The sequence below is a fragment of the Euprymna scolopes genome, chromosome 13 (genome assembly GCF_053919585.1).
Source record: "Euprymna scolopes isolate OS-2025 chromosome 13, ASM5391958v1, whole genome shotgun sequence".
In the NCBI taxonomy this organism is placed as follows: Eukaryota; Metazoa; Mollusca; class Cephalopoda; order Sepiida; family Sepiolidae; genus Euprymna; species Euprymna scolopes.
In genome coordinates, this window is record NC_136494.1 from 104,025,367 (window position 1) to 104,033,864 (window position 8,498).

General features: G+C 34.4%; 1 non-coding gene across 1 annotated transcript; it reads left to right on the plus strand.

The window, feature by feature from the left end:
* Positions 1 to 2,490: 2,490 nt before the first annotated feature.
* Trnay-gua (transfer RNA tyrosine (anticodon GUA)) lies at positions 2,491 to 2,583 on the plus strand. Its single transcript has 2 exons — positions 2,491 to 2,527; positions 2,548 to 2,583. It is a non-coding gene; the product is annotated as a tRNA-Tyr (tRNA).
* The last annotated feature ends 5,915 nt before the right edge of the window (positions 2,584 to 8,498 follow it).

Here is an 8,498-nt window from a genome sequence, read left to right on the forward strand (position 1 = left end):
TTTATGCCATACTGTTTTTCGTTTAGAATCGTACTTCTTTGTTTACATAGCCATTTGACGAAAGTGACGTCAGACAAATTTTAAGGTACGGATGACAAACATTGTATATAATTTAGCTTTTTTTAAAAAGCAAATATAAAAATAGTCGTTTTGGTAAAATTTTACTTGGTTTCCACCTTAACATTTTCCTTTGAAATGACGACTTTTAGCGGTTTTCAGGTATGCTGAAAACGAATATCGCATTAAATTTTTTGGAAATTAAGTAGCTTCCCGGATATTAAGCAATGAAACTCCTTATGTTAAACATGGTGGTCATTGTTTTACGTGCAAGTGCGCATATGTTTGGCATAATTAATATACTCACTATTTCATAGTTAGCTATAACATATACTGACCCAACGAGTCACGGGTAGTCTAGTATTCTATACATTTTTCACTTGTTATATAACTTTCAGAACGATGAAAAGTAAAAACAGAAAATGTTGATATGTTATTCCTGTGTACGATTTAAAATGGTATGAGTAATTGTTCGTCAAAGATATGAAAATAATGTTTATACGAAATAATAACTTGTCGTGGAAAATCTTTAGTTTTTCTTTTATTATTATTATTATTATTATTATTATTATTATTATTATGCACGGAAGGTTCTTCCAGGATATAGCAGAAGTGGCTGATGATAGATCATGGCAATGCCTTAGAGCTGGATATCTGGTTAAGAGTACTGAAGCTTTTGTTTGTGCAGCACAAGAGCAGGCATTAGGAACACGATTGTTAAAAAAAGTGGTTCTAGGAGAGAAAGTTGCTGCAGAATGCCGGATTTGTGGTAAGACCTCAGGGTCAATTGCGCACCTTGCAGCAGGGTGTAGTAGACTGGCTCAGAGAGAGTACCGGAAAAGACACGATCGCATGGGACTCCAGATATATTGGGAATCCTGTAAGAAGGTTGGGGTGAAGTGTGCTCGAAAGTGGTTTGAGGAGGTTCCTGATGAAGTGAGAACAAGTGAGGATGGAAATGTAGAGGTATGGTGGGACAAAAGTGTCATAACAACCAAGCAATTGAAACATAATCGTTCGGATTTGGTCGTCATTGACAAGGTCTAAAAAAACTGGCAGATTGTAGACCTGGGACAGGAATGTGAGAGAGAGGGAGGACGAGAAGTGGAGTAATTATGCTCCATTGGCCTCGGAGTATGTACGATAGGAGTAGTATCAAGTCGTCTAGAAGGACAATTGAAAAAACTACGAATCCCCGATGATCCTTAAGAAAACCATTGATCTTTGAAGCTCCTGGTTTGGAGTCGGGATTGAGGGAAATCCTCTGGAAATGAATCCTATCCCTTTTCAGGGAGATGTTGATAAACGAAATCAGAATTATTATTATTATTATTATTATTATTATTATTATTATTATTATTATTATTATTATTATTATTATTATTATTTATTTATTTTTTATTTTGTCCCATTGTCACTAAAAAAGGCCTGTTTAGTATTATTGTGACTTTTCATGGCTTTCAGAGTTGACATAAAATAAATTTGCATGGCCTATATACTTTCTGAATTAAATTGTATGAATATGTAGCTACTTAATCGTGACGTGATTCCCACGAACGCTAAAAAGCACATAGTTCTAATTGCTACACTCTTTCCTTTTTCACTTCTTTTGAAATTACTTTCCTCCCCACTTCAGAAAACACGGAAGTTTTCATAAAAACGTGTGAAATAAAATTATTTTCAACCCCAAAAAAGTAACACATCTACGTAAAAGTACGAACTTAGAAAATCCTGTAAGACTTGGTCAGCAAAATCAGTTTTCTTTAGACTTCACCAGCCACACCTTGAACAGAACTACAGAACGTCTGCTCAACACCTCTTTCCGATCTTCTTCGGACGGAGGATACAAAAAAAGATTCAGTGATTCACATAAAATCTTCTTCATCTCGCGCACACATTTAGCTTTTTTTAAGCAAATATAAAAATAGTTATTTTGGTAAATTAACACTAGCAAGAATCAGGCGAAAAGAAACGAATTTCTACTCACATGTAAACACGCAATAACAAGAACAAGGTAAACCAACGCACACACATACACAATACCACGCGGCCAAATACTAACAAACGGATGTTATTTACATTATGAACATATTAACTTGTGACTATTGACCTAACTTTCAATACCAAACACGTGTTTGTATAAATGACTGAAAGTAACTTTTACTATGCCACAAACATGCGCAGTTTTATTAAAATCCACTCGCTTGATGATGAGCGTATCGTGAACTGACGGCAATTAGAAAAAAAAACACAGTCTAATAAAAGTTCAGACTAAAATAGATTGAATGTGACGAATGCTTCTTGACCGCATATTTAATTAACGACTACAGCAGCAACATAACAGGATTTCGTATCATTAATTTCGCAATTAAATTGTATTCCTGGAGTCTAGAACAAGAATAAAAGTCAATACGAAGCAACTGATTACGGGAACTCGCGATAGCTCAGTTGGTAGAGCGGAGGACTGTAGTTGTAAATGGTCAGACTGATATCCTTAGGTCGATGGTTCGAATCCGTCTCGCGAGAGTTCCATTTTTACAGGCTTATTTTTTATCAGCGTTTTTAACATTAATGAGTCACAACTTACCGGTTAATGAGACAACTTGAATTCAAAATAATCTCATGAAAGGCCTGAAAACAATGAGAAGAAAAGGAAATTTTCACACAGTAGAAATAGCTGTTCTTGTGCAGATTTGCAAACATTAAAAAAAAAACATTAAGAAAAATCTTTGATGTAAGTGCCTTCTATGGAATGAAGTTTTCATTAAAAATCGCTTAATTTGATCAAGTAGGTTTTTTTTATAGAGGAAAATCAAATTTTAGTCATCTTGGCAATTTCCAGCTACGAGGAGGGAGCGCCAAGGAAGACAACTCCGTCTAATGTTTTAAGTTTGCCAAAACGTACATAAAGTTCTAATAATTTTTTTCATAAATATTTAACCGATTTTTAGCAGAAAAAAAAACTTAAGAAATAAGGAATGTAAAAATCTATATATATAAAAGCGAAAATGTATGTATGTTTGTATGTTTGTGTGTCTGCTAAAAACTTTCGACACACGCGACGAAAATTCACAAACTCGCTATCATATCGAAGCCCCATCCTTTGCTTGAAAAATATCGAAAAATTGGCCAAAAACATTAACTTTTTCATACCGAAATCGACAATTTTCCACGGGGGGGGGGGTCAACAAAAACGGATTTTTCGTAACGATGCCCGATTCTACGCATGCGTCAGATGACGTCATGACGTCGTGACCTAATTTACTTTAAATAGTTGAAAAACCAAGTAAATTTCATCTCCGTCGTTTTAGCGCAGTTGGTTAACGCATTTGTTCATTATCTAAACGTTTTGGGTTTGAATCATGGTGTGAGATGGTTTGTTTTGTTTTTTTGTTTTTTTTTTTAATTAAAATATTGAACCCTGTATTATTTAAGCCATTTTTCACGTAACGTTCGTTTTCCTGGTTTTTTCTTTTTTTTTTTTTTTACTTCGCTTATTCTTAGCGACACCCGGGTATCCACCGATTTTTTAAATTTTAATATCGAAACAGGCTCATTTAAGCCATTTTTCACGTGTTCGTTTTTCTGTTTCCAACGTTCGTTTGCCTTACGTTAGATTTTTTTGTGTTTTTTTATTACCCCCCCCCTCGCTTAATTAAAACGTTGTTTTCTTTTCTTACTTCGCTCCTCGTCGTCGTCGTAACGCTCGACGACTTTCAAACATCTTTCACTAACTCATTCTGGCTGGCCGATTTTATTTTCAAACATCGCCTCAGGGCTTCGGGTTCGATCCTTCCCCCCCCCCGTTTCTTTTTTATTTGACACCACACACATCTACAAACACCCGGGCTAGTATTATATAAAACTGTTAAATTGATCTCGTCAAATTGTGGCAATATCCTCTGGCGCTCTCCTCTTTGTAGCTGGAAATTGCCAATATGTCTGCGTCGCGATTAGTCTCACTAAAATTTGATTTTCCTCTATAAAAAATCTTCATCGAATTAAACTTTTTGATGAGAACTTCATTTCATAATGGGCACGTACATCATACAGATTTTTCTTTACCTTTGTTTTTTAATGTCTTTTTATCTTTTTATAAATTGCTTATGTAGTTTCGACGTAAGTCGTTAGATTAACGAATTTGCGCATGCCTTTGTAAAAAAAATTATTAATTTTTTCGTTAGTGTATTTTATCCAATAATTGTTTTTAGCCTATTATTGTATCTTGAACAGGCAAAGAAACAAACCAATGAAATAAAAAATTAAGACTAAAATAGATTGAATGTGACGAATGTTTATTGATCGCATATTTAATTAACGACTACAAACGCAGCAGAACAGATTTTTATGTCTTTAGTTCCGCAATTAAATTATATTCCTGAATTCTATAAAAAGTACAAATAAATAAGGAATTAGCTTTCTCGTAGAACTCACGATAGCTCAGTCCTTCGCTCTACCAACTGAGCTACCGCGAGTTCATTGGACTGGTCGCTTTTTAATACGTATTTATTTACTTTCCTTCTTGGTATAGACTTCAGGAATGTAAATTAATTGTGAAACTAATGACAGAAAAACCTGTCTTGTTCTTTTGTGGTTGTTAATTAAATATGCGGTCAATAAGTAGTCGTCACATTCAATCTAAAATAAAAGTAGAAGTCTAAACTTTTCATTTCAATGCTTAATTATCATTTCTTTGCTTGACTACCATTGCTTCACGATACACTCATAATCTACTGAATGGATTTTAATCAAACTTGCCATGTTCATAGAATATAAGGCCGAAAGTGACATAGGTTATATAAAACTATCTTGGGTCAACTTTGAAATTCATTAAGAGTCACCAGTAATGTAAAATAAGCCTTTTCAGGTGACCGTCAAACTTCAAAAAAAAATTGAGGATTGTATTACATTTATAGTATATAAAAAAAAAAGTTGTCAAAAAACGAATATATAACAAATAAATGTTACCAAAAGCAAGATAAATTACTTTTCTATCTAACTGTATAAGTTTTTAGTGTTTTTATTTAATATACGTTTATTTGGTTCGAAAAAACAAGTACTATTAAGCATTACCGGAGAACAAGAAAAAATAGCTGCTATGTCTTTGAAGTCCCGACAAAAACTTTAAAAAAATGAAATAAAACAGGTCGTAGTAAAAAGCCACCCAATAAATGTTACTGTGATATTTAATAGTTGGGTTTCTACCGTCATTTTGTTTTATTTCTTTTTTTTAAGTGATTATCGAGAGTTTCAAGCTATTTTTTTTTCAATGCTACAAGCGGCCTATTTTTCATGTTCGTACTTATTAATTCTATTTTCCAGTGAAAACTTCATTCTTCGCTTTCATTAAATTAAAATGTTTTAATAGCATTGAACAGTTCGTATATACTTTTACACTTAAAGAGTTGTTGTAAATATAAATTGAAAGATTTACTTAAAAGAACATAAGAATTCACAAAAGAAACAAAAAATATATTTTTATATTGTATGAACACGCGGTCTCGACTAGCATAAGGAATGTCTACGGAGAGTGTAAATAGAATAACAGAATAACAAACATGCATTTTCTTCCTCGCATCTTGCTTAACGCACGCGGGATTCGCATTTGTTTCTTAAATTGTACGATTCTTTATCCGATGATAAGAATTTAGGTAAATTCTTCATGTTCAAGATTTTAAATATACTTCCTTTCTGGCTCATCTAATCAGAAACTATCTCTCAGTCACATGACTGTGTTTATAAAAGGTTGGGCCGGCAACTCGATCGCTCTCTCTCTCTCTCTCTCTCTCTCTCTCTCTCTCTCTCTTTCTCTCTCTCTCTATTCCTCGTTTTAAGAAGTGAGAGAGATGTGCGAGCCATTCCCCTTAAAGGAAATCCACACATGCGCGAAGAACGCCCGCAAACAACTACAAGAGTGAGAGATCTGAGCTGTTTCCTTCTTTTCGATTCGGCTCCCGACCTAAGCGGTCGACGGACCAACCGCTCACTTTCGGGGCACGCGCGTCATGTCCCCTGCTACTATATGTGGGGCAAGAGTCAACAGACAGTACGTACACCTTACACACTTTCTCTCGCCATGGCCTAGATTGATTTTCTCTCTCTCTCTCTCTCTCTCTCTCTCTCTCTCTCTCTCTCTCTCTCCCCTCTCTCTCTCTCTCTTTCTCTCTCTCTCTCTCTCTCTCTCTCTCTGCAACAATATATATATATATATATATATATATATATATATATATATATATTTACTTTCTTTCTTGGTAACGACTCCAGGAATGTTAAGTAATTGTGAAACTAATGACAAAAACTTGTCTTGTTGCTTTCGTGATTGTTAATTAAATACGCAGTCAATAACATTCGTCACATTAAATATATATTTATATATATATATATATATATATATTAAATTTATTTATACAAACATTAATGGCTACATATGTGCATACATGTTTCTGTAATCACCCGCGTTGGGGGATTACGTCTTCAGATCAAGAATTACCGTCGAGAACTGACATTTCAAGCAAAAACATTTTCTTATTTCGTTTACAAAGTTAGAATGTAACCTAGGTGGGAGTTATAAGCGGAGGGAGGACAAATTAAAAACATTTCTTATGGTCACTGAGTACTGACCGGTGTCTTTTAATCGTAGATGTAAGCATGTTATAACTGTATATGACCATTATATGTCTATGTAGGTGTGTATGTGTGTGTGTGTATATATGCGCGGGTGTAGCAAGGTGTAGGTATTTATACGTATATTAATATATATGTATATATGTGGAGTTTTGATAACTTTCGAGGTTTTATGTTTATTTTGTTTGTTTATTGGTTTTGTTTTGTTTTTATTTTGCTTTGTTTTGTTTTATTTATTTGTTTTATTTACCTTATTTTAATTTTAATTTTAATTTTATTCTTGCGTAGTTATAGTTATTGCCTAGTTTCAGTGCGTGTATGTGAGTAAAATAAAGCGAACAGCATATATCCGCTTCTGAATATCTGTATTAACGTGTGTGTGTGTGTGTGTGTGTGTGTGTGTGTGTGTGTGTGTGTGTGTGTGTGTGTGTGTGTGTGTGTGTGTGTGTGTGTGTGTGTGTGTGTGTGTGTGTGTGTGTGTGTGTGTGTACATGTATGTGTGTGGATGGGTGTAGATTAAAAGACACCGGTCAGTACTCAGTGACCATAAGAAATGTTTTTAATTTACGGACTGCAAGACAAAAATACTAAATTCTCAAGTACCTTATGCCATAAAAACCAAAAGATGGGATAGATAAAAAGAAAGGAAATAAAAAAAATTTATCATCTTCAAAGACCTCACTTGTCCTTCCCCCCCCCGCTTATAACTCCCACCCAGGTTACATTCTAACTTTGTAAACGAAATAAGAATGTTTGTATAAATAAATTTAATATACCTGCTCTGTTCACTCATTGAGCACTCTTTTGTAGACACATGTTGTTTCATTGGTTGTACTTCTAGGAAACTAAACTCTACTGGCTCTCTCTCTCTCTCTCTCTCTCTCTCTCTCTATATATATATATATATATATATATATATATATATATATATATATATATATAAAAGTGAACGTGTCAGCGGGTATCTGGGTCTGTGTGTGTCTATGTCTGTGTGCATGTCTGTGTACATTTCCCTACGCAATAACTCTCTCCATTTTAAGCCTACATATTCGAAATTTGATATACAGGGTACTAGATTTGGGAAAATCGATGTGATCGGTTGTCGGACAGAAATTAGACGATTAAGGGGTCAAAGTTCAATGATTTGACCTTTGAGAACTCCACCAATGTCCTCCGACAATTTTGGGTCTAAACACGTGAAATTTTATACATAGGTTCCTTGGACATAACTTCATAACTTGATTTGAGCCCAAAAGAATAAATGTTAATGGGTCATAATAGGGGTCAAAGTTTTTTAAAAATTGACCTCTGCGGTCTCTTTCAAATTGCTCAGACAATTTCTGGTCTAAATATTTGAAATTTTACATAAAGGGTATTCAGAGATAGGGCAAGCTTTTTCATCAGTTTGGGTCGAAAATTTTTAGTTACCAATATATAAATGTATGTATGTATGTCTATTTGCATGTCTGCCTTAAACTTTCAATAGAGGCGACGGATTTTACCAAGATCAGTATCGTTTTAAAGTTCGACCTTTCATATGACAAATATCGAAAAATTAGCTAAAAACATTAATATCTTCCCCTTCAACTAGGCACTTTTCTACAGGGGGGGTCACTTTTTTCGCCGATATTTTTGGAAGTTATCCTCTCCTTTGGATTATCTAGCCTTAATTATAAAAAAATGTAGCTTCCGGTTTGGCGGTAGTCGTAACAGCATAAAAGTTCGGTTTTACCCCGTACTTTTCCTCCTTTGCGGTACGGGTTCGAGCCTGCCGTCCTACTACCACTTTTTTTTTTTTTTTTTTTGCTCAACAT